The 26261-nt window shown below is 38.8% G+C and overlaps 1 protein-coding gene across 29 annotated transcripts in view; it reads right to left on the bottom strand.

Annotated features, from left to right (window-relative positions):
* PTPRD (protein tyrosine phosphatase receptor type D) overlaps nucleotides 1–26261 on the bottom strand; it is a 2215209-nt gene that overhangs the window by 584603 nt on the left and 1604345 nt on the right. The window contains exon 1 of one of the 29 annotated variants that reach the window (XM_080668864.1): nucleotides 25261–25277. The exons of the other annotated variants lie outside the window; for them this stretch is intronic. The gene's annotated coding sequence lies outside the window, so the exon portion shown is untranslated. Of the gene's footprint in view, nucleotides 1–25260; nucleotides 25278–26261 lie in introns of those variants that run through there. 29 annotated transcript variants of the gene reach the window in all.

Raw genomic sequence — 26261 nt, 5'->3', positions numbered from 1 at the left:
CTTGGGTCTTAAATGCCCCTACCATTAATGGTCAAAAACTTTAAATACTTTTAAAATAGTAAATTACAAACCTAGGATTCCTTGTGATAAGTTTTCTACATCATTGTTAAATAGGTGGACATGGTTGGGTCTTTGCACTTCAAGAGGAGAATGTTACTTTAGCAGGTGAAGCAGAATTGAAAAGCTGGGAAAAGAGGTGAAAGATTTGGGCCTAAAGCTTCAGATGAAAAGCTTATGAAAGGTCAATGATTTTACATCTTGTCTCCTTTGGCCCCCATCACCATCTAGCCTCCTCCTCTGACCCCCAGATGTGTGAATGGCTGATGCCGAACTAATGAGAAAGGAAGAGAGAATTGATTACAAATAAAATGTGTTTTTTATTGAGAAGATAGAATATACTAGTAGAAAAACAACTGAAAGACAGAAAGGGTTGTGGTGCTAGGCGATTCACATAAAAATAACATATAATAAAGAGAAGGCTCAATCCTCTAAGTTGAGTTTCAACTTGAACTACCCAAATCAGGTCCAAAAGATGCCAAGTTTAGCTGGTCCCTATCTCTGAATTAAAATATATGGGGAATTTAAAGTATTAGCAAATAATGGATATTGAAATTATTATTCATCTTCAAGCCATCAAAATTATACTGAGGTCGAGATGAAACCTAAAAAAGGAATACTTCTTTCACGTAACCAGCTCTATCTTTACTGGAAGCCCGGCGGTGGTGGGGGGAGCGGGGGAGAAGGCATTTGAAAGTCTACTGTTTGTTTCACTTGGGAAACCCTGGTACTGAGAAGTTACATGAGGCTTAATGCTGTATGAAATGAGAAGCTAGGAAATGATATTTTTCAAAAACCATTCCAAAGAACAGGATAATCAGTCTTACTCTGAGTAATTTATTCCTCTTCTCATAATTGTTCTTTCTCTTTCTTTCCAAAAGTAGGTAAACCATTTCCCTTTGGGGTTACATCACCAATTTGAATAATGATACACAGTCCCTGTGTCTGCAAATATTGCTGGAAGCCTCAATCCACAGAGTGAATCACAAACCTTTTTGTATCAAAGTTTTGATAGATCTTTGGTGGCCAGGCTCTTGGCTACAAGGCTTGACATTTCACTCCATCACCTCCCGGAGATGCGTTTGTTATTCCCTCTGCTTCTGACACATCATCAAGAATGACAGAAGGCTTCTTCAAACCAATTGATGGGAGGCTGAGAAGAAGAGAACTTCCATACAGGGTGGGGCAAGATTAGGTTTACAGTTGCGAGTAAGAGAAACACAGTTTATTCTTGTATTATTACTTATTAATTATTGTATAATGTTCCATAAGAACAACTGTACACCTACTTTTTTACCCCACCCTGTGTAATTTCCTAATTATTCAATTGTGTAAGACAAGTAATTTAGTGTTTGGTCTATGTTGCAATTATAAATGTCTTAGTTTTCATTAGTTCATCTCTGAAAGAGTCTTGCTGTGAGGAACTAGAAAGTTCCACTTAATGTTTACATGGAATAGGAACTATTACTAAGAGATAGTGTGGATGAAAGGGGCCTCACGCTAACTTGACAAGCTCAGGGAAGACTTGCATGGTAGTCTTGCAAACTCAGAGATTAAAGTAACCACAAAGGATGGTCTGAAATTAAACTTTAATTAAAAGCAGTTATGGTGGGTAGTTACATCCTAGGCTGGTTTCTTCACTGACAAGGTCAACCTTTATCTTAACTGAGCCTATCTGTCTTTTTGCATCTATGATAACATGCCCTTGAAGTATCTGGGTAACTTGTAACTTCCCTTTTGCCAGACCCCTTGGGGCACAACCTACTGTGCCTAGGCGCCAGGACAGAGACCACAAATTCCTTCATTGTTATCATGTTATTTGTTGACTGTTGGCTATCCTGCACCCACCTAAGTATGTGTCTATCATTTTACTTTTTAGCCAATCCCAGGGATTCCGCCGCCGCCCGCCCTTTGCTTTCTCCCACCTCTTTAATCTATCACCAATAGATTTCATGAAACCCACCTATGTCCCCTCCTCTGATTGCAATGTATAAAAATAGATGAAAAACTGCCATTCTCTAGAGCATTATCCCAATCCATTGAGATATTGCTTCCTGGCAATTATCGACAGTTTGGCTCAAATAAACTAAACAATTCTTTACAATTTTGAATGTTTTTACGTTAACAATAGAAATGGAGATATTAAGCTTAATTTCACATGCTTATAAAATATTCACAAGCATGTGATAACACTGCTTAATTGCAGGGGTCAGTTCTAACACACACTTATATGTTTCCTCATTAGACCTCAGTTACAATCAATTTATTGCTAGATATTCAAATGATAAGGTTAAACATATTAAACATGGGACAATTAAAAATGGTCTCTTGAAAAGAATGCCCTTTGGAATCCACATTAACCTAAGGGAATTAAAATTAATAATAATAATGGTACTGAGCAATTTGGATTTTACTTACTAATCCATTTTTATAAATTCATCTAGTGAGAGGGGCACTTTTATTTTGTTCATTTATTTTTGGTAACAGGTAAGAAGTAAAATAGTTGTATAGTTGTTGCATACATTACTACTTCCCAAAGGCATATATTCTTTCTAGTATTAGAGAATAGAACTAGTGGCATTTCTTCTTCATCATAATTTATTGGCTACTTGAGAAAAACGTCCATTAGCTCTATTATGTTGAATAACATCTTAAAACAATTTGAGACAACCACTGTAACATTATAATCACATTACAAAATCACACTAACCATGGAAGTATAGGATAAAATAGTCAAGAGCATGTATACAATTTACATTTAGTCATATATAGATGAGTGTTCAATTTCATGTAAGGTCACATCAGATTTCCTTTCCTATAAAGCCACATTTTCAGAAGCACAGTTTGAGTATAAAAATAAACTGAGAATAGGTTTTCAAGTTACCTATGCCCATTCATGATTGCCTTTGTTCTTCCAGAAAGAACACACCCAGGTGACTGGTATACACCAGTTCCAGCGTCGCACATTATGTCTTTCCATCTCTCCTCTCTGTGTAACTGAGGGTCTGGTGTTTGTAACAATACCAGTCCCTCAGAGGGGCCCAATTCCTTTTTAGCGCTAATGCTGAACATGTGCTGCTTGAAATTTCCCTCTCTAACCTTGACTTTTCTCCCTTGCTAATTATTCAAGACTCAAAGTAGCATAATATATAAAGAACTGAACTTTGGGACTCTCCTCCTCCTTTCCTCAAAAGATTATAATTAAATGACTGTGTTTTTGCTTTGCTTTTCTGTTTTGTTTTGTCTCATCCTAGCCATTGTTTTAGAATACATGGGAGAGAACTGAAGGGTCAAAATAATCTCATGGCTATAGTGGGTTAATCTATTCTCTGATTCAAATGGTAAGTACAAACTTAGATCTGCATTTTCCACTGAAAATTAGGTCAATTTTCACTCATTCATTTCCTGAGTTTCCATTATGTTTTTGATGCTATGTAGTATGTGGATGAGAGAGATATTAAAGATGCAAGATCTATGGATGTTGGTGATTAATTGGATTTTGGAGGATAGAGAGAGGATAAATACGTTAAAAACATAGCTAGGACAGCTGTGCTAGATGAAATATGGTGCCATTTACTAAGATACATAATACAGGAGGCACAATATATAATAACCACATAATGCATATAGTAATAATGCAGCCCAAATCTGCCCCAATATTAAAAAGTCTGTCCTGTTGGTTCATAAGTACCCTCAAACTTGACAATATATGTCTTGATTTATGGTTTGGGAATATATTTACTATACTATTTAGTATAGCACAGTAGTAGTTAGGTATATACTGTTTCATAATGGCAAGTCAGTAAAATGCTACTGTTTCATCTGAGAGCATTTTAGTGAAGGACAAAGATGAAGGCTATTAGCATGACTTTTCTCACAAAGGGTCCACTATGGATTAAAAAAAAAAATTACTATTTCTCTGAAGATTCTAATCTCTCCCCAAGACACTGACTTCTTTCAGGACAAATTTTCAACAAAGCAAATTTGAGCTAAGCTTGTCTAAGCTTTCAGTGAAGATATTAGCTTGGTTAGCATATTAATTAAGACAAGTTCTAATGTCCTCTTCCCTTCATTGCTGTATAATAATTATATGCTCAACATTTGTCCAGGGCAGTTTCATTACATAGAAGCTGTCCAACAGAGGCTGCTGGTACTCAGTTCTGCCATAAAAGTACTGTAGTATGTTAAAGATTCCTGGCCATCAGCTACTTTATTTATTTTTGAACTATATAATTGAATTTTGATTGCACATTATGTGATTAAGAATTTAGAATACTTCAAGGTCTTTTGGAATCTTTTAATGGGTATAATAATGTTGCTACTACACATGCTAATGATTTAAGCCTATCTTTTATTGCCACTGGAAGTCTTTCTCATCCCATTAGAATGGAGATACTTTCCCTTATTGCCTTAATTTTATTTATTATTATTATTATTATTTTTTGCTAATCTGTTTAAAAGAGGCCCAAAGAATATATGTTAATTTACATATTTTTCCTAAGGAAAACTTCAGTTTTTTTTAAGGACAAAATAATGATAAAAAAGAAGTGAAGAGTTTAGGAAGACTATCACTGGGACATTTATTTCAACAGCTTATGTAAGTTCTGTGTTCTGCATTGCTGGCAATGAAGAAAATACTCAGAAAAAATTTAAAGTTGTAAAAGTTACTCCTATAAGTCTATTTGCATTGAGATAGGAAATAAGTATATCAAGCAGATAGATAGGTAAGTGGACAAACAGACAGATGCATACTCTTAACTTCTATTTGAAAGATAAGAAGTCCTGTAACACTTAATGTGGCTCCATCAATTACTGTGACCAAGGAATATTTTCCCTCAATCATGAATAATGAAAATAATATTTATAGAATTGATTGAGATAATACATTATATTGTCTTAACTCTTCATCTATATAGTTATGTGTATTATATGTATATCACACACACACACACACACACACACACACACACACACACACACACCCCTACCTGTTTATTCCCAAATGTGTCTGCACTGCAAATCTTTCCAAATACAATTAAAGCCAATCTGAAAAAAAAAAATGTTTATTTCTTTTCTATTGTAAAGGATTGTGGAAGACAGCTAAAATGTTTCCATATTTCATTCTAAAATGCTTGACCATTTGAGCAGGTTAAATAGAAACTAAAGCAATTAAATGTGATCAATACTGATGGTAACACAGACACTGAGGGCCACTTAGTGGTATATTCAGCGACAGTCTTCCTAAACTCTTCATTTCTTCTGCTTTTATCATTGTTTTTTTCTTAGGAAAAACTGTGGCGTTTTCCTTAAGAAAAACAAATTTAAATTAACATATATATCTCTGGGCCTCTTTTAAACAGAGTAGCAAAAAAATGTAATTAGAATAGGCCAAAGTATTAGTGCTTTAAACTTAATCAAACCTGTAGTTCTGTATTTGACAAATTACACACAAAAAACCTGCATCCCAAAGAAGGATGTTGGATTCTTGTAAAGGCAAATGTGTAGAGACTATAAAATGCCCTGTATCCCAATCTCAGTCCATACAGGGCTGGAGCTCTGAACTCACCTTCAGGCTATATCCACTGTTCAGTCCCCGAGAGCTTGCTTTGCTTTTACTAGTTTCTTTCTCCCAAGGCTACATTTTACTCCTCACACATTCAGTCACTGACTAAGGCTCTTTGCAGATCTCTATGCCTAATTCTTCAGCATCTCACGCTGCATTAGGAACATCACCAACACTCAGGAAAGGAAGCCGAGGCAGTGGCTGACCCGCTGGCTGGAGACTCTCTCCATGTTCCCATTGCCAATAGTTCTCTAAAATAAAGTTGACCTCAGTACCCTTACGCCTTAGACAGATTCTGTTGTCTCTTCTCAAAACTACTGCTGCTAAGTATAACAATAATGATAATGAAGAGGATGCTGTTCACCAGACCAACGTTTAGTGACCCACATTACTGCCTAGATTCAAATTTCCTTGTGCCCAGTTTATCTGGTGCCTAGTTACATTGATTATAAGCCTCGGTTCCAAGGGAAGGGGCAGGAACTTTAAGGGCTGAGGGCAAGATTTACATCTCAAACCTCAAGAGTGACGAGGAGTGTGGAACTTCACCTGACCCTCCCACCAGGCCAGGCTGCTCAGGCCCTTCATGCTCTCTCTATTCATAAACACCTCTATCAAACTAAAATAAAATTTAAAGGTAAAATAAAATAAAATAAAAGGCTGATGACATCTCTCTCCCTAAACTTGTAAAAGCAACAAGAAAGCGCTTATTAAAAGTTTCAATCTACAACAAAAGGGGTACATGTGCAAATATAAACAAAATTATACATGTATATATACATTTTTTAGAAAAGGAGCTGTATTTGAGTCCTGGCTCTGCTAATTTGAGCTTCGAGGGCCTTGAGTAAATAGCTTCATCTCACTTATTTCAGTTTTCTTTTTTATGAAATGAGGAAAATAATTTCTAGAGTATTGTTGTGAAGACTGAGTATGAATTTGGAAGCATAAATACAAAGTGCGATAGTAGTGAACAGTAATAGCATTATATTTGGCCAAATAAAGCTAAAACTTTAAGAGAAAGTTAACTGTCAGTGAGTTAAGGTGATTAAAATAAATTGGACAAGAACCCCAGCAAATGTAGGACTTGCTTAAGGGGCTTTAATTAACTGGACAATATGAAACAGATAATAAAGGTGTTAATTTAACCTGCTGGCACTATTTTGATCAATTGCTGAAATTAGTATCTGGTGTCTACTTTCCCCATTGCCAGTAATATATTTTAACAATGTATTTTCTTCCACAATTGTCAGATTAAAGCTGGTCTGATATAGGTACAAGGCTGGCCCCTGCCCCTGCCTCCTCTTTCTAAGGCACGGAGTTACTGTTCACCTGGTTGGTGACACGGACATTAAAATTCAATTTGGCGCACAGAGAAGAGGACACTAGCCAGCCTCCGTCGGCAGCCTGGGCTTGCTGTCAGTGATGGGATCAGACACATCACTCAACGTGATGAGGCACAAATCCTCGGAGAGAAATTAAAATAACAGTGCTTTCAGATAAACTCTGAGGGAAGGCAAGAAAACTTCATCACCATTCTGAAAAGAACTACAATTTGATTAAACACAGCCCAACGTACAACAGTCAAAATTTTTTAAAAGGAAAAGAAAAATTGAAGCTCAATTGGCCTCAGCAACTCTCATTTCCTTCTTTCTTTTACGTTTTAGCTTTAGTGGGGTGTAATTGGCTAACAAAATTGTAAGCTATTTAAGGTGTACATCATGGTGACCTGAGACAAGAATACATTGTGAAAAGATTTCCCCCATCCAGTGAATTAACACATCCATAACCTCACATATTTTTTTCTTCCTTTTTTTTTGTTTTTGTTTTCGTTTTTGGTAAGAACATCTGAATTCCCTCCTCCCAGCAACCTCAACCATAAAGCATAGTGATATCAATCATAGTCACCTAAACATCAGATCCTCAGACCTCATTCATCTTTTAGCTGAAAGTTTGTACCTTTTTACCAACCTCTCCCTATTTTATCCACTTACCCCCAGCAACCCTTTTTCCTACTCTCTATTTCTGTGAGCTTGACATTTTTTGAAGTATATTTTTATTGATTTCAGAGAGGTAGGGAGAGGGAGAGAGAGATAGAATCATCAATGATAAGAGAGAATCACCGAGTGGCTGCCTCCTACACACCCCACCCTGGGGATCAAGCCCTCAACCGGGCAGGTGCCCTGATCAGGAATCGAACTGTGACCTCCTGGTCCATAGGTTGACGCTTAACCACTGAGCCACGCTGGCCAGGCTGAGATTGACATTTTTAAAGTGATTTCCTTCTTGTGATTGTGCTTGATCAGCCTGCATATTTGGATTCTGCCCTTCAGTTTAAATTCATAATATGCCCTGGCATAGAACAAAGTAATTCTTCACAAGGTCCAGATGAACTTTGCGAGTTCTGTGTTCTTTGCTCTGTTTTGTTTATGTTGAGTCGGTAGGTGGTACAATACCTCAGCTAATAATCAATTTTCAGTTTCCTTTTTGACATAGTCTATATTCTTTCCATGGATCTCGAGGAAAGTGCTTTGCCAAAATAACAATAGCTTACATTTATGAAACAATTGCAATGTGTCAGATGCTATTTTAATGTTTTTCTTCTATCAACTCATTTAATGCTTTCAACTATGAGTTGGTATTACTATTATTGTTGCTGAGCTCATTTTCAGTGTGTCGTCCAAGCTCATGCACTAGGAAGTTATGTCCGGATAGTTTACCTAGAGAGACCGGACTCTTTACTACCATGCTCATTCACCTTCAACAGTACTATTGGTTATTATTGGTGTTCACTGTGTGTGTGTGTGTGTGTGTGTGTGTGTGTGTGTGTTTAAGATAAATTGAATAATATAGCCCTTTCATGATTTTAACAGTGCAACATTTTTGGATTTAATTTATAGAACACCTCTGTGGTGACATAAAAACATGTTATAAAGTAGCTTAGTAGTAAGACCCATAATTTGTGCATCCTTCACAATTCCTGCTAGATTAGATGCTCCCTGCTCATGGGATGAGTGACTCAAGAAACAACAAAGGTGCCTGACTGTTATCCCAGTGGTTAGAGCATCCGCCTGCACACCAGAGGGTCACAGGTTTGATTTCTGGTCAAGGACATGTACCTGGGTTGCAGATTCCATCCCCAGCCTGTGTCAGGGTATGTGAGGGAGGCAACCAATTGCTATGTTTCTCTTACATCTCTCTCTCTCTCTCTTTCTCTCTCTCTCTCCCCCTCCCTTCCTCTCTCTCTAAAATTTAATGAAAAAAAAAAAATCCTGGGGTGAGGTTTAGCAACAACAACAAAAAGAAACAACAAAGGATGACTAAAGCCACAGTTCTGAATTTTGGGGGAACATAATAGATGACATGATGGAATTAATTCAGGGCACAGCAGATTCGGCTGGACAAAGGTTTCCAATTTGTGTGTTTGATTGTTTTTGAATTTGAGCACTATTTGTAAGAATGATTGTAAGAATAGTGTGTTAAGACTTGTTTCTACCATGGAGAGAAACTAATTGGTAGATAAAGCATAGTAAGAGTGGCAAAAATAATTTATGATATTAAATGTTGCATCATTATTTTCAAGACTACACTTCACCTAGAAACCACTTTCTGTTATTTACGTGAAGATATAATCACCACTACTCCTTGGTTCATAGCTTAATTTGCATGAGAGGCCTTAGTAGGAAAAACAGTAAAATGTAGCTGAATTAATCATAAATAGTAATCATTTCCACTTATATAACAGCTTTGCAAAGATCCCTAGAATCTTGCTAACTTTTAAAATCATGCACCAGATTTCAAATGCAAAAAATCCTGCTAATGTGATGTCCAGGTTACAAATTTAAACACATTGAGGTCAGCAAATGTGAGAGGTATGGTTCTCATTACAACATTATCTCACCCACATAAGCATGCTTTATTACTTTTTTTAAAAATTCACATTGAAGAGTTCAACTGCTACTGAAAATATTATGTCACCCTAAGTGTCTAGCATGAAAAATTGTAAACATTGTGGGATTGTTGTCTTTCATGTGTTGATATTTTGATCTATAGCATAAAATTGCTGCAAATTAAACTTTGATTTTTTTCTCAGATCATAAACTCAATGAAAATGCTGATCTAGAAAACAAATAAAAAATTTGATCTGCTCACCTTGCTTATTTCGGTTTGTTCATTCCCTGAGTTCAAGAATGAGTGGAGAAGGGAGAGCAGTGCTGAAACTAATACTTATTGATTTTCTACTGTGGTTGAGACACAGTGTTAGGTGTTTTGTCAATATTAACTTATCAAGATTTACAACAATTCTAAAAACTAGTTATTAGTATAACTATTTTACAAACGAGTAAATGGAGGCTCAGAGAGATTAAGTGACTTGGCCAAAGTGAAGCTACTAATGACATGCAAGTCTAAATTTGTTCGTTTCTAATGCTATTCCCACTTTTTTCACTAGATTGGGTTGGGGGTGGTGGGAAGAAACCTACTAAATATCTCTACAGAATGCCTACCACTTCCTCAAATCAGGGTCTTAATTTAGAGATTTTGCATGTTTAGGAGACAGGTTGTAGAATTAAAAAAAAAAAAAAACAAGGACAAAATTTTAAGCACAAAGTTAAGATTTCTCCAATATATTCCTCACAATTGACATCCAGCATTTTAAGTCAGAAGCATATGGAGAAGGGTATGTGAGGCCAGTTAAGGAGGAAGCTGTGGGGCAAGACCATCTGCTTTTATGCACCAATTCAGTCACCTTCTGGGGGAAAAGGGGCATGATACAGTATATCAAATGAGTTGTCGTACTGGGGGAGGCAGGTTTTCTTATATGATAGTTAGACACTCTGTAATGAAAATGTCATGATAGCATATGGCATGAATGCACACATACTGTACATATACTGTATAAAACTGTGTATAATAGATAAAGCATCCACATTTTTCTAAAACATAGAACTAGCCAGAATTTCTTTTGTAGGGCTAAAAAGACTCTAAAAGTTATTCCTTTGCCATCCCTAACCTTTTAGAGATGTGAAAACGTAGGACAGGGTGGTTAGTTTATTTGTTTAAGCTAGCAAGTGTCAGAGCCCACACTAAAACTGAAGATCACTTATGCAAATTTTACCTCCAGTTTCTGGTCACAGCAAATAGACTTTGGAAGCTAGCTTCAGAATTGCAGCTTGCTTTGCAATAGTTACCTCAGGAAAAAAATTTTAATGTTTTTTTGTTGTTAATCTTCACCCAAGGATTTTTTCCCATTGATTTTTTTTTTTTTTAGAGAAAATGGAAGGGAAGGGGAGAGACACGGAGAGAGAAGCATCCATGTGAGAGAGACACATTGATTGGTTGCTTCCCTCACATGCCCTGACCAGGTCTGGGGAATCGAACCTGCAGCGTTATGTGCCTCTGACGGGAACTGAACCTGCAACCCTTCAATCTTCAGGTCGAGGCTCTAACCACTGAGCACCCCCGGCTAGGGAAGAAAAGTTGAATCCTACTTGAGATAGCCTGAAAACACCCATTATTTAAAGGATACACTTTGGAGTGGTTGCATTAAGCAATTTATTTAGCACGAGAGAGGGGAGACAGAGTCAGAGACAGAAAGTAGACATTTACCTGAAACACTTTCTCCACTGTCCTGGCTTACCACATTTCCCTAATTTTCTTCTTATCATTTGGCCACTACCTCTACTAAATCCTCCTCTTTTCCCAACCCTATAGACAGAGTGTGTCAGAACTCAGTCTCCCATCTCTTTTCTTCTCTTTCCTCCCCAATATCGCCTGTAGGCTGTTAACTTCACATAACTTTAAGCACTGAACTTTCTACTAAAATCTAGATTCACGTGGCTAACAATGTTATGATAGTTCTATTTTGTTATGTAGTAGCTACCTCAGCTTTGCCACTTCCTTAACCACATCATTCCTCTTTCACCTCCCGTCTCCTATCTCTGTGTTCTTTGTTGCACTAAAGAGCTCCCCTATTCACCCAGTTCTCACTAGAAACCTTGAACACCTACCACTCTTTCTTTCCCATCCACATCCAGCCAATTAGGAAATCCTGTTGGGTCTACTTACACAGTACATCCAAGGTCCAACTCCTCAGCACTTTCAGCACAATATCCAAAGCCAAGCCACCCCCATATCTCTTCTGCCCGCAGCAAGGCTCTCCCAGATGGTCTTCCTACCACCTCTGTTGCCTATATTGTACGCTTTACACATCAGTGGAAATGCTTCCCACTACAAATCCTCTAATGGGTTTTTTACCACATTTGAAGTCAATTTCAAAGTTCTTACCATGATGTATGACATTACTTACTTACTTCATTCAGGTCTTTGACTAATGATGTCCGAAATGCTGTTCATGAAGAGGTAGATAGAAAGATAGATAGATAGATAGATAGATAGATAGATAGATAGATAGATAGATGATAGATATATTACTCTTCCCTTGCTTGCTTCATGAGGTCAGGGACTTCATTTGTTTTGTCCACTTTTATACAGTAAGTAGGAAACTCTAATAAATACTTGTTGATAAAACAGACGATAAAGTTTGTTTTATCAAATTTATGGAACTTAAAGTACACAACGAAAAAGTTAGCACATCTATAATACAAGAGTAATATGCTAATTAGACCAGATGTCCTTCCAGACGACCTTCCAGATGAAGCCGGGGCTGCCAGGGAAGCCCAGGTCGTGGGTGCCGGCAACCAGGGGAAGGAAGGCCTACTCTTGCACAAATTTCATGCATCGGGCCTCTAGTTATATTAATGATTATAACTGAAGTATTCCATTTTATATAGCACTATCCTATAAAAGGGTGTCCAGGACTATTTTTTCTTGAATTAACCATACAATAGGTATTTTCAATCGTCATTCTCAAATCATATAAACTAAACAGATATATGAGTATTGGGCTGTCACTTAATACATGCATCCATACACATATTCACACATTGTCCTACACACACAAAAAAAAGTATGGGTAAATGGACTTTGATTTGATCCAAAGTGGCTTAGAATAGTGATCCTGGGGGTTTTATATTCTAGGGAGCTGCAAGTGAAAGAATCCCACAGGTCACAGGTGAGCAATCAAACTGTTTACGCACAGGGGGTATCTTAACTGGAAAGAAAGATATTCATCATGTGGCTCGGAAATGTTGAAAAGTGAGATTTAAAAAAAATTAAAATCAATGTAGAAATGATCATATGGTGAAAAAATAATAAGCTTGGTCAAAGAAAGAGAAGGAATTAAAAGAATTTTAAAAATTAAATGTACCCACCCTCAATATGTTGCAAGGAGAAGTCCCAAGATTAACCTAAGCCAGTAGTCGGAAAACTGTGGCTCGCGAGCCACATGCGGCTCTTTGGCCCCTTGAGTGTGGCTCTTTCATAAAATACCACGGCCTGGGCGAGTCTGTTTTGAAGAAGTGGCGTTAGAAGAAGTTAAGTTTAAAAAATTTGGCTCTCAAAAGAAATTTCAATCGTTGTACTGTTGATATTTGGCTCTGTTGACTAATGAGTTTGCTGACCACTGACCTAAGCTATCAAGCTGTAAGCAAAGAGGAGTCAATTGAACACTCCCTGGCTTCCCTTCCAGAGCAGCTCCTGGTGCCTGCTAGCTAGGGTGGACCTACAGCTCCACTGTGTTTGCAGCCTCAGAAATGTGCGCTTGCCACTTGTTCCACTCCAGTGATCATACAATATAGAACAAGGGTGATGCTTTAAAATAGCTATTTTTCCTCACAAAATGTATGTTTTTGGTTAGTGTAGGAGATGTGCAGGATTATTTGGAAGCTCATACCAGGGATGACTGAACAGTCTCTTGGTGGACATGTGTGCAAATGTGTGAGTGAGATGTGGGATTTTCAGAAAGGTCCTTCCCAGAGGAAGCGCCATTTAAGCTGAGAAATGAAAAATGCCCAGGTAAAGGGCACAAGAGGAGAGGTGGACCAGGACTATAGAGAGTTGTTTTAATCAGAAGGGACAGGATTCATTTTAAAACGGACACATTCCCTAGCTGGTCTGGCTCCGTGGATAGAGATTTGGCCTGTGGAGTGAAGGGACCCTGGTTAAAGGCACATGCCTGGGTTGCAGGCTCGATCTCCAGTAGGGGGTGTGCAGGAGGTAGCCATCAATGATTCTTTCTCACCATTGATGTTTCTATCTCTCTCTCCCTCTCCCTTCCTCTCTGAAATCAATAAAAATATATTTAAAAACAACAACAAAAACTGACACACAGCTAATAAGTATACAAAGAAGTCCTTGGTCCTAGTCTTAATTGTTCTGCTTCCTGTTTTCTTAGGAAATTGGTTAAATGCTTAGGACTTCTTCTTTGGCTATACAATGTGGATAAAAGCAATGGGCTCAAGGAACCATATTTAAGATTTAATTAAAGAAAAATAATATAAATACATAACATGAATAATCCATGTAAGAAATACAAGTTATATTTAAAAACTCTACCAAAGTTATTACTACAGATGCAAACTACAGACTGCCAGTCTTTTTTTTTCTGACTCATCTTCTGTAGTCGCATGGAAAGCTGATGTTCACTCTGGGCTGTTGTACTTTAAAAAGGATGATGGAAAAGTAGGCAGCATCTAAGGAAAGAGCAATGAATTGACGGAGAGGACCCTTCAGAAATGGATAAAGAAGTTTTGCATTATTTTGTCTAGAAAAGAGATGGTAAAGAAGGATATTTTAACTCTCTTCAAAAATATGAAGGCCTATTATTAGGAAAATGTAGGCCAGATGTGCTTTAGCGCCTCTGAGGTTAGAACAGGAACAGTTGGCTGAGTTTGTTTAAACATTTGGAAGAATGTAAAGGTTACTTATGGAGTCCTGGGGGCAGGACATGGGCCATCTTCTTATCAGGTCTTGAGATACCATCTGCTTGGACAAAGAGATACTCAGAGATACCCCTTCAATCTCTTGGACTGGATTATTCCAGTCTGACAGCCGCTGGGTGATTTGCAGGGGACAGGGGCACTCATTTGGAAGACCGTCACTGGCATAAATCCTCACTCCCTGGGAGACAAGCAGGAAGCGCCCTTCCCGGAGTTCCCTCGGAGGTGCCTCTGGATTGTCAGCTTCCTCTGAGCCTTCCACAGAAAGATGCTTTCTTTCTCTGAGGGGCTACTCGTATTTCTGGCTTTTTATTATCTCCCAAAGAAAGTTATTTTCAAAACACAGGCCCAAGGACAAAAATCTTTTAAATGTTTCATTACATTTTGGAACATCTGAATTTAAAAAATCTAAAATATGTGCTTTTTAATTTAAAAAAGTCTTCACACACATCTAACTCCTGTAACATATATAGTGCTAACTCGTTAAGTCATCTCAAATGTAACTGTCCTTTGCTGAAGAAAAAAGAAACTCATGCCTTAGACCTACATATAGCATTAATTTGCATATATATGCATATATACACACACCTCATTTTACATTAAATCTGTCTCTATACTATTTATATTTATACCCATTTGCAGGGCCCAAATATATTTGGCCATTTTTTGAATTCTGCTGAGTATTCTTAGGAAAGTATTCTTAAAAAGTTATACTTGGTAAACTTTGCAACCAAACTGAATTATGGTGGAAATCCTATACAAATCACTCAATCTTTCCAGCTGCAATAAATTACAATGTCAGAAACATAAGGTGCTGACCTCCCAGTGTGAACAGAGTAGGGGGTGAATGATGGGGATAAAGCTCTTGATTAGAAATGTTTTTCTTGAAGAATAAAGCGTTTATGCAGGGAAACAGCCATGAATAAAGTCCACCACCCCCTGATGTTTACCCATATAAAGCACAAGGTGATTTCTCTTCAAGGGAAGAAAGAACGAAAAATAAAAACCTCACATTTTGAACTGATACTCAAAGTTATAAATGTTTAATGCATCTGGTTACTACAATGTTACAGTGGTTTCCCTCTTTAAAAAAAAAGCGCGCGCGCGCGCGCGTGTGTGTGTGTGTGTGTGTGTGTGTGTGTGTGTGTGTGTGTCTGTGTGTGTGTTTTAAGAATAAGCAAATGAGCCCTCGCTGGTTTGGCTCAGTGGATAGAGCATTGGCCTGGGGACTGAAGGGTCCCAGGTTTGATTCTGGTCAAGGGCACATGCCCAGGTTGCCAGCTCAGTCACCAGTGGGGGGCATGCAGGAGGCAGCTGATCAATGATTCTTTCTCATCATTGATGTTTCTCTCTCCCTCTCTCTTCCCCTCTCTCTCTCCCTTTCTCTCTGAAATCAATAAAAATATATTAAAAATTAAAAATAAAGAAGAAGCAAATGAACAATCCTAAAAGTGAAGAAGCATTATTTAATTTTAGAGTATAGAAGTGACTAGTGGGTTATGTGCAAATTTCTTTGAAAAAAATAGCATTAGCACGCGGCTTGAATTGGATTGTGTTTGAAAGTCAGGATCAGGGATTGAAGTGTGCAACTTGCTTCCCAGCAGGGGAGCAGCTCAAGCTCCTGAACGCCATGGACCATGACAGAAGCAGAACACTTCTTTCCTCCCTCCCGCTAAAAATTCCAATAAAATATACCCTGGAATAAGGAGAGAGGATTTTCACTGAAACTGAACTCACCACCATCTTTCCCAGTGGTTCTGAACTCTTGAAACAGTTTTTTTTTTTATTGTTGTTGCTTTTGTTAATCCTCACCTGAGAATATTTTTCCATTGATTTTCTTTTTAGAGAGAGTGTGGAAGGAAGAGGGAGAAACAGAGAGAAACATGCATGTGCAGAGACATATCCATTGGTTGCCTCCCACACACCCAACCAGGGTCTGGGATAGAGCTTACAACTGAGGTACATGTCCTTGATGGGAATAGAACCTGAGCCCCTTCAGTCCATGGGCCGACACTTATCCACTGAGCCAAACTGGCTAGGGTGAAAAACAATTTGCCTTTAAAAAGTACCAATGTCAAGTCCCCCACTTAAATTATTTGGAAGGGGCCTAAATATTAATTTGTTGTGTTTTTTTTTTAAAAAAAAACACTGCAGGTAATTCTAATATGAAGCTAGGGCTGGGAACTACACTGGCACCCGCTTTACGTATTTCTACTTTATTAATGTGGTAAGACTAATTCAGTCATACAGGCTGACAATTTAGGTCCTGGTCACCCATTCCTTCTTTGCTCTCTGACCCTTCTGTTACTAATCTCTTTGCCACCTCCATAGTCAAACCTTTCCTTGACATAATAGTACTACAATAACATTCTCCAATGTTGACTCTCTCCTGGCTGGGTCTTTTCACACGCAGGAATCTTCCAGAGACAAAACTTTCATCATTTCATTCCCTAAATATAGTCCCCAAATCTTCAATTTGCTCACTTACTCCTTCAGAAAAACATTCAAAGTTTTTAAATAGAGCATTCTAGGTGCTCTGTAATCTGATCCAGATTTTCTTTCCAAGTTGAGAGTTTATCATTCCACAGCAAGAATCCTCAGCTCCTTCTAGCTTTATCTGTATTCAATATTTCCTGAACACCTTTCCAACCCTATCTCCTTGATTTTTTTTCTTCTGTTCTCGTCTTAAAATTTTGACTCTCTCTGCTCAACCCAAATCGAACCGTATCCACTCTACATCCTCGCTCAAGTATCCCTTCCCAAAGCATTTCTTCAACCATGAAAGCACCCTCTGTTTAGCACTTATTTTCTGCACTATTCATTTTGTTCAATTGTGCTCCCAATGCTACTGTAAGCTCTTCCAAGACAAGACATGTATTTCACATAGAGCTGTGAACACCTGGTGCACATAGTAGGTACTCAATACTCATTTGTTAAAGGAATGTAAAATGATTAAATGGCACAGAACTAATATGATCTCATATCTTAGTGGCTTAAAGCTGAGTATGCAAGTTCTGGGAAGTGCTGCCTGGATTCCAATGCCAGAATTATATTTATGAGGACATATGGAGGACAAACAGAAGGGAGTGCTACAGTCCAAGAAGGAAAAAAATCATTCTCAGAAAAAAAGACAATTTTTAACCTTAGGGTTCATTTAGATCTCAAAAGATCACATACAAAAACTGTGATGGAAAGTAACACTTCAGCATGGAAGAACCAACAATTTTAAGCCCCTTAAAATGTAATGCTAATCAAATATTCCTTAAATAAAGCTTTAATATGTGTTTCAATTCAACTTGAGGGACCAGTAAAGATCTCTCCATCCTGTTGGTGTCTGTCTGAATATGAGAGGGGTGCTAGCCTTTGCTTTCACACATAAGGAACTGCTTTATTTAGAGACCCATGATGCCTCACTTCCTTCCCTGTCCTGCCTTCTACTTCTACCTCCAACTAAGCAAGAAGGACACTGAGTCACAAATGCTTCCTGTACCTCTCCCTTGTAAAGATAATTTCTAACTTTCTCCCAGAATGATTTAGATAAAACATTTGACTAGCCTTTACTTTTTAAATCAGAGTGTGAGAATGATATTGGTGCAATTTTGAGTATATGAGAGTAGTGGACCTTTCTCCCTCTTCTCTTGCCATTTAGAATCAGGAATATGATGCCCAGAAAACCAATCATGATAAGCACACTCCCCATGTCAATGGCTGATCCAAGAACCAGGGTGTAAGCCAGTGAGGTTTTCCCAGTGATAGAAAGTATTTCAGAAACAGACACATGGCTGAATTCAAGCCAATAGGATACAAAGGGAAGTGAGCTTAGTTATTGCAGGAAAGATATTTTCTTACTTTTCAGAGAGATTCATAGAAGACAAAGTCTCTCTCACTCTCTTCTGCTAGACATGGTTGAGGAAGCATGTACCCTAATTGCTATTAAAACCAGCCCACAACCACTAGGGAACAGAACTGGGGATGAAGATAGTGAGTGCCATGGTTGCTATCTGTGAGGTGAGCTGGATCAGAATCCTGGAAACCCACTCTGCCTTCTGGCTTCTCTGCTATGCGAGCCAATAAATTCTGTTTTTAAGTTAGTTCGAGTTGGGTTTTCTGTTATATACAGTCCCAGGCATCATAAGTGATGCGATGATCACGGCAACTGAGACAGACCCTAAAGGAAGAGCATACCTAATCCTGAATGCCAAACTGGCTCACTAAACCAAAAGGCATTTCCTTTAAATGGTCCCATTTTGATCATGTTTAACATGACACTGGCTCCAGTGCATAAAGGCATCCATCATAATTTTTCAGATAATCATTGAGCACCCACTCGTAAGAGTCCAAAAGATGAACATTGAACAAGTACCTCTAAGTGCTATGAGTGTTAGGAAGGAGAGCTGGATACTGAGGAAACATATACGAGGGGAACAAACCTATAGTGAGAGAAAAATCCACCTTTACCCCAAGATTTGATATGAATAGAAACAGCTAGGGGAAGAGTGGTAATAGAAGGAACAGCACATACGGCGTCCGGGACGAAAGAGGGTGTGGTATTTTTAAGGACCTGAAGATCTTACCTGTACCGAGAGTGGGAGGAAGAGAGTAGCACCAAGAAATCAAAGTCCGTGAGAGTCAAGATAGGCATTTTGCATTTCATCCAGTCACACAGGTAATATCAGATGTAAATGACAGAAGAGTAACACTATTCTAACCATTGGCGTTTTGTAATTGTTTAAAAGGAAGTCTGTATTTATATGTAGGAGTTAGAAATCCATGCCGATAAAAGAATCATATGATTATATCCATTGGAAGGCAACTATATTTCCTTTCAAATGCCTCACTAAGCCAGATGGATGAAGTTTCATGATCTTGAATACTTCTGAGTGCTTTAGGATATTCAAAAAACAAATATTTGCTCCTAGGGCATGTAGATAAAGCTACTAAAGCATTCTCAGTTTAATACAGTTAGAGTTTGGAGGTGAAAACTTGATTCCGCTAGTATTTATTGAGCAGCTCATCTATCGGGTGCTGAGTGTGCTTCATCACCTACTTGTTCTGTTGTGTTATGCACAAGGTCCTTAGCTACTCTGTTTAACAGTTGATTTTATAGAAATCTGCTACTATTGTAGGGTTATAGACATTCTTCAGAAATCAGATTCCATTTAGTTAAAATCCATTTGAAATTTACTATCTGTGTCACAGGAGACATGTTACATAACTTCTCTAAGCTTCCATTTCCTCCTTTGTAAAGTGGAGATAATATTAGTTTTATGTCATAACTTTATTCTCAGGATCGAATAAGATATACTTATTGAACACTACCCCGGGAACACAGCAAGCAGTCGGAAATATCAGGAATTATTAGCTGTGGTTATTATTTTCAATCCGTCATACATGTAGAAATATCAGTCCCTATGGGGCACCCGCGATAGGAAAGGAGATTGGGCTGTCTTCCCTTAGAACAGTGGTCGGCAAACTCATTAGTCAACAGAGCTAAATATCAACAGTACAATGATTGAAATTTCTTTTGAGAGCCAAATTTTTTAAACTTAAACTATATAGGTAGGTACATTGTTATTAACTTAATTAGGGTACGTGGTATTTTGTGGAAGAGCCACACTGCCTTAACAGTGGTTGGCAAACTGCGGCTCGCGAGCCACATGCGTCTCTTTGGCCCCTTGAGTGTGGCTCTTCCACAAAATACCACGGCATGAATGAGTCTATTTTGAAGAAGTGGCGTTAGAAGAAGTTTAAAAAATTTGGCTCTCAAAAGAAATTTCAATTGTTGTACTGTTGATATTTGGCTCTGTTGACTAATGAATTTGTCGACCACTGCCTGAGAACGTCAGGTGCATTCAGGAAGAGAAATGGGACCAGTAACAGGGACATATACTAAAACCTGGCTTTGATCAGACAACAAGAGCAGTAAAAACAATTCCGGAAAATTCTGTCATTAGTACCCAGAAATCTGAAATCCAAGATTTGAAATGTAGTTGGAATGCAGAGGAAGATGCCAGGTACTGACAATAAGAGCAAAAGGTTGGTGTTAAGGTATTAGAGAAAGTATTTCAACAGACCTAGCTACACTTTAAAGATCTGGTAGCCCCGAGGCAGTGACCCTCACTCTGTTGGGGAATTAAAGGCTTGACCTCTGGCTAATGTCACAAGACCTGCTTTGTAGTTTGATCCTGACACTCATAAGACATTGGTTTTGAGCAAATTAATTGTCATTTTAATGATTCAATTTCCTCATCGGTAAAATGGGGATAATTATATCTGGTTTGCCTACCAATACCTATTGAATAGTTTTCCTGTTCCTGGGGTTGCAATATGAAGATGAAAAGAAATATTCTATTACACTCATTGTCTAGTAAGGAATCGAATATTAACAATAAATTATACTATATACTATGCACTACATAATACCATGAGATACCATCTTTCACAAGGACATGCATAAGGTTCCGGAGAACCCAATGTGGAGGGAACATCCATGCTTGCCCATGAGAATTAGGGAAGATTTCATAGAGGAGATAAAATGTAAGCTGATATTTGATAGATGACTGGGAGCTTTGCAGGTGGGTGGGGGAGGAAAGATACTCCTTCCCAAGAGATAGGCCAGAATGTACACAAAGCACAATAGTATCTTTGGGGATTGAATTAGAAATAAAAGTTGCAAGTAAATCAAGCCAAAGATTGCTTGAGGTTCTACATTCTTTTCCAGTACTATTACAGTCATTTCAGTTGCAGAGCATGTTGGGAAATGACTGACCTTGATCCTGGAATATTCCTCTCATTTAGCCAGCTTCTATAATTCATTCAATTAGGTCAGAGGTAGCTTTGCACCTGCAAATATCATCGCCTCTAAGAGCCAACAGTGAGCACACTCTGTGCTCTGACTTCCACCACGCACAACTCCTACATTCATTGAAGTGGCCCTTCTGCATCAAGGTTGTGGAGACTAACTGAGCATCCGATGTGGCTGATTGCATCCTTTCTGCCCTATGGCTGAACAGAAGGTTTCAGTTCCCACTGCCTGCTAGGCTACTTAACCCTTTGAAGCAGAAATACTCAGATGAAGAAACCCAACTGTTATATAATTTAGTAGATGTAAGACATCTGCATATGACTTTGCGGCATCTGGCATTGTTTGAAACATACAGAATTCAGTGCTGCAATTCCAATTTCTCCAAGTATGCCATGTGACAGTTTAGGAAACATTCACTTACCATGACAGCACCTAAACTCTGCTTCCAAACAAGGGGGGAAAGGGAAAATTACGTATTCTGCAGAAATAACTGTATAAGAATATATATAAAAGGTGTGGTGTAAGTAAAACGCTAGTCAAAGAATTATCATTTTATGCAATTTTAGATAATCTCCTCGTTATATCAATATGGGTTCTTATAAAGTACCTTCTACATGACAGAAAGTAAAAGGAGACATTTCTTATTTCTAATTCATTTTATAAACTTTTACTGAACAGCTGTTATATGCTAATCATCCTGCTGGACAATGGGAATTAGATAAGAGGCACCTTCAAGATGCAAGATGTGCCAAAACCGGTTTGGCTCAGTGGATAGAGCGTCGGCCTGCGGACTGAAGGGTCCCGGGTTTGATTCCGGTCAAGGGCATGTACCTTGGCTGCGGGCACATCCCCAGTGTGGGGTGTGCAGGAGGCAGCTGATTGATGTTTCTCTCTCATCGATGTTTCTAGCTTTCTATCCCTCTCCCTTCCTCTCTGTAAAAATATCAATAAAATATATTTTTTTTTAAAAAAGAGGCAAGATGTAAGAAAACAAATTACTTGGGGAGAACAAGTCAAGTATTTGCAAGCATCCCTCCTTTGGAGAACCACTCCACGTGTTCTGATGGGGTGATCAGTCTGGGTGCTCTGTCCCTAGACAACTCTCGCAGTCCTGGGAGGTGCATGAGTCAGAGAGTCTACTGCCACCTTGGGACTTTCCCACCAAAACATGCAGGAGAGTTTGTGTCTTTCCACCTGGGTTGCCTAGGGGGGACGATGATACTCTGGATGCCATTTCAGCCTTCATCTTCCTCATACAAAGAACAAAGCCCAGAGATGGGGGAAGGCGTGACAAAAAGGCGGAAGAGGAAAGAAAGAAAAGAGGAAGAAGGGGAAGAAACTAGAGGAAATTGGAGGGAAACCTTATGACATCATTTGAGCTTTGCATCAGGTGTACCTACAGACTCTGTTAAAATGGATCTTTAATTTAATTAGATGTTAATTAGAAATTTGTTTATTTGATATCTGAATATGGGATGTTGTAAGAATCATACTTAAAATTTCAAATTAAATTGGTTGAGGAGGGGTGAAGATAAGAATTCATCTTTCCTTTATGAGGAATTTGGTTATGCTATAGTAAAGAAACTAGTTAATCTATACCTGTTACATTTTAAGCCTCAGGCCTTCAAAAGTAGAGCTTTGAAATACTCGTGTAAGCATTATTCAAAAACAGTGTGGCGTTATCCAGTAAAGTCAAGGAGACATATATATTCTGTGAACCAGCAATCCAGCTCTTAGGAACTTGTGTATATGCACATAAGGATGAATGCATAAGAGATTTCTTAGCAGCATTGTTTGCAATAGATCCAAGCTAGAAACCACAACTATCTACCAAGAGTAAAATGCATAAATAAATATACAATGGAGTACTACACATCAATAAAAATGGAGGAACTATGACTATACTCAAGAGCATGGTACAATCATACTCCCATAATGTTGAGTGACAGAAACTAGACAGAAGAAAGATATAAAATATAATTACATTCATTCATAGGAAAAAACACAAAATATTTTATTTGGGTTAGTTGGTAAAACAATAAAGTAAAGCAAGGGAATGATGATTAGAAAAGCTAGAAGAGTAGTAACTCCTAAGAGGGCTTGAGTGATTTGAGATCAGAAAATGGCCCATAAAAGGCTTCAGGGTGCTAACAATGTTTTAATTTTTAAACTGATATTCACTTCATAGCTATTTCTATGATTACATTCATAGAAGTTTTATGGCCTTTTTAAATGTGTGTTATGTGCCAGTGTTAAAAAAATAAAACAACACAATGCATTATGATTAAAAATGAAGGACCTATTAGAGTCAGAATTTTGATAAAGGTTACACACCAAAAACTCCAGTAAACATTCTACTCAGTGGGGAAACCTTAGATAACTTTCCCTTTAGAAACAGCATCAAGACAATAATACTCATTATCATTACATCTGTTTAACAGAGACCTAGAGTTCTTGGCTAACTCTATAAGAAAAGCAAAATAACTAAAAGATTGAAAGAAATGGAAGAAAGGAGATACAATTTTTATTATTGGTGAATGAAATAAATACCTGTCAAGAAAAGTCAGCACAATTAAATTCAAAGTAGTTGTTTTTGTGTTATTGGTTTTTTTTAATATATGTAAGATCAATTCTCAAAAACCAATATATTTTTTGGCACATAAACATTATTCAAAGTGAAAATGTAACTTCAATAGTAACAAAATTATATAGTACCTATAGATTTTAACTTAACAATAAGTGCCCAAGATTTCAATGGAGCAAAATTTCTTTCTCTAATATTGAGTATACAAAATTTTTTTAGAAATTATGCTCCTATTTGGAAATAATAAAAAATAAAATAAGTTTAATTCCCTGAAAATTAATAGATAAAAATAATAATAAGCAAAATTTCATCTGGATTATTTTTAAAACTCAGTGCCATTCTTTAAAAATTTATATAAAAAAATAAAAACAAATAGTTGAATATTCTTTGAAAAAGAAGAGCAAAGAGTAAATATTTGCTATCTCAGATAATGACATAAAAGCTATAGTAATAAAACCAGGATGGCTCTGGTTCAAGGAACATCCCAATGAAATAATAAACCAAATTGTGAGCTTACTAATGCATCTTTGAATAGCTAGAAAGTCCATACCTAATAACCTGGCATCAAAAATCAATATGATGTGAATGAAATTTTTAGCATAACGTATTAATTAAATAGATTTATAATATCTGGGAAATAAAACTTTGTTACTACTGAAACATATATAAGCATACATATAACATATACATTTATAAAAATATCTACACTAATAGAAGAGAAACATGCAAATTAACCATCACTCCACTATGCCAAGCCACGCCCACCAGCCAATCAGAGGGAGTATGCAAATTAACCCATCAAAGATGGCGGGTAAATTTGCATACGCAGGCAAGCCAGTAGCGCCATGGCCCGCCCCTGGGGGTCCAGGTCCATCGGGAGCAGAGGAGGCCTGGCGGGCAGCGCCAGACACCGCTGGCAAGGTACCAGTCCATCGGGGCCCTGGGAGGCGGGGTGGGCAGTGCCAGATGCCACCCACGGGATCCAGGTCCATCGTAGGCCCTGGGAGGGGCAGCAGCCTGCCTAGCCATGCCTGCAGGGCCCTGGAAACATCGCTGCCTCGGGGAGGAGTGGCTGGGCCTGCTTAGCCACTCCCGTGGGGCCCCTGGAATATCACTATTTTGCAGGGAGGCAAGGCTGGCCTGCCTAGCCACTCCCGTGGGGCCCTGGGAACATCGCTGCCCCAGGGAGGAGCGGCCAGGGCTGCTTAGCCACTCTCATGGGGCCCCGTGAACATCGAAGGCATGGGGTTGCTGAGACCCAGACCGGGCCTCTGGCCACAGCTTCACAGCTTCGTGGAGACCGACTCTACCAGGCCGGGTAGTCATGTGGCTGGGCCACAGGGTGCCCATTCAAGATGTGACACAGAGAGGAGGTGCGGAAGAAAATCCAGAGAATGGGATGTGGGGGTTCAAGACTCACTTCCTTTGGGCTTTGTCCTTCTTGGTCTTGGTTCTTTTCTTTCGGGCCTGGAGCCCAAGCACTGCAGGAGAGAGGGATGGATGAAGACCGAATGTGGAAGAAGAGGCGCGAGGCCCAACTGCGGGGCTGCCTGAGGGGCAAAGCCGCTGGCCAGGAGGCGAGTGTTCCAAGGGGCGCCAAGCAGCGCCTCACCATCCCTCTATGAGGACACCCCAGACAGGCTCTGCCTTTGCCAGCAGGCTCTGGGCGACATCTGCAAATGCTACTGCAACCTCTAACATTCTGGGCAAAGAACTGACCCTGTGCCCCTCTGGGTACCAGGCTTGCTAGGAGTGTGCTGTCACCAATGCCATAGATCAAAGGCAAAAACCTGGCAAGGCGGGTGCACCAGAGGGGGCTGGGGCAGGGATCTGCCTCACCTGCAGAGGGAGAGGTTCTGCAGTGGCCCCAAGACGTGGGTGGGCCCGGCCAGGGATCAAGGGGCATAGAAGGACACCGGGGAGGAGGGGCAAGGATCTGCAGCCCTGAGGCGGGGGTTGAGGGGTGGTGCCACCTCAGTGGAGGGGTGCACATTGCAGGGTACCGGACTGACGGACGTGATTCAGAGAAGCTCCCAGTGCTAACCGGCGTGTCCCACTGCCTTCACTGAGCTTTGATGGCCATTTGAGATACTAGATAAGGAAAATGAGGGAAGAAGTGAGAAAGAAAAGGAAAGGCGAACAACACAAAAGAAAGACTGGAAGGAACCTGTAAACCCATTGTCACTTAAATAGGGAATATAGTCAATAGTGTTGTAATGATGGTATGATGCCAGGTGGGTACTGGAAATATCGGGGAACGCTTTGTAAAGTATATGATTGTTTAACCACCATTCTGTAACTAATATAAAACCTGAAACTAATACAAAATAATATTGAATGTAAAGAAATGAAAATTGGAGTGCAATTTTTATAAATTTCCAAGTTTAAATAAAGGCTGTAAAGGAAGGAAGGGGGAGAATA

The sequence above is a fragment of the Plecotus auritus genome (genome assembly GCF_963455305.1).
Source record: "Plecotus auritus genome assembly, chromosome: 5".
Lineage (NCBI taxonomy): Eukaryota > Metazoa > Chordata > Mammalia > Chiroptera > Vespertilionidae > Plecotus > Plecotus auritus.
The sequence above is the reverse complement of the archived record's forward strand: the minus strand, read 5'-3'. Positions and strand labels throughout refer to the sequence as shown.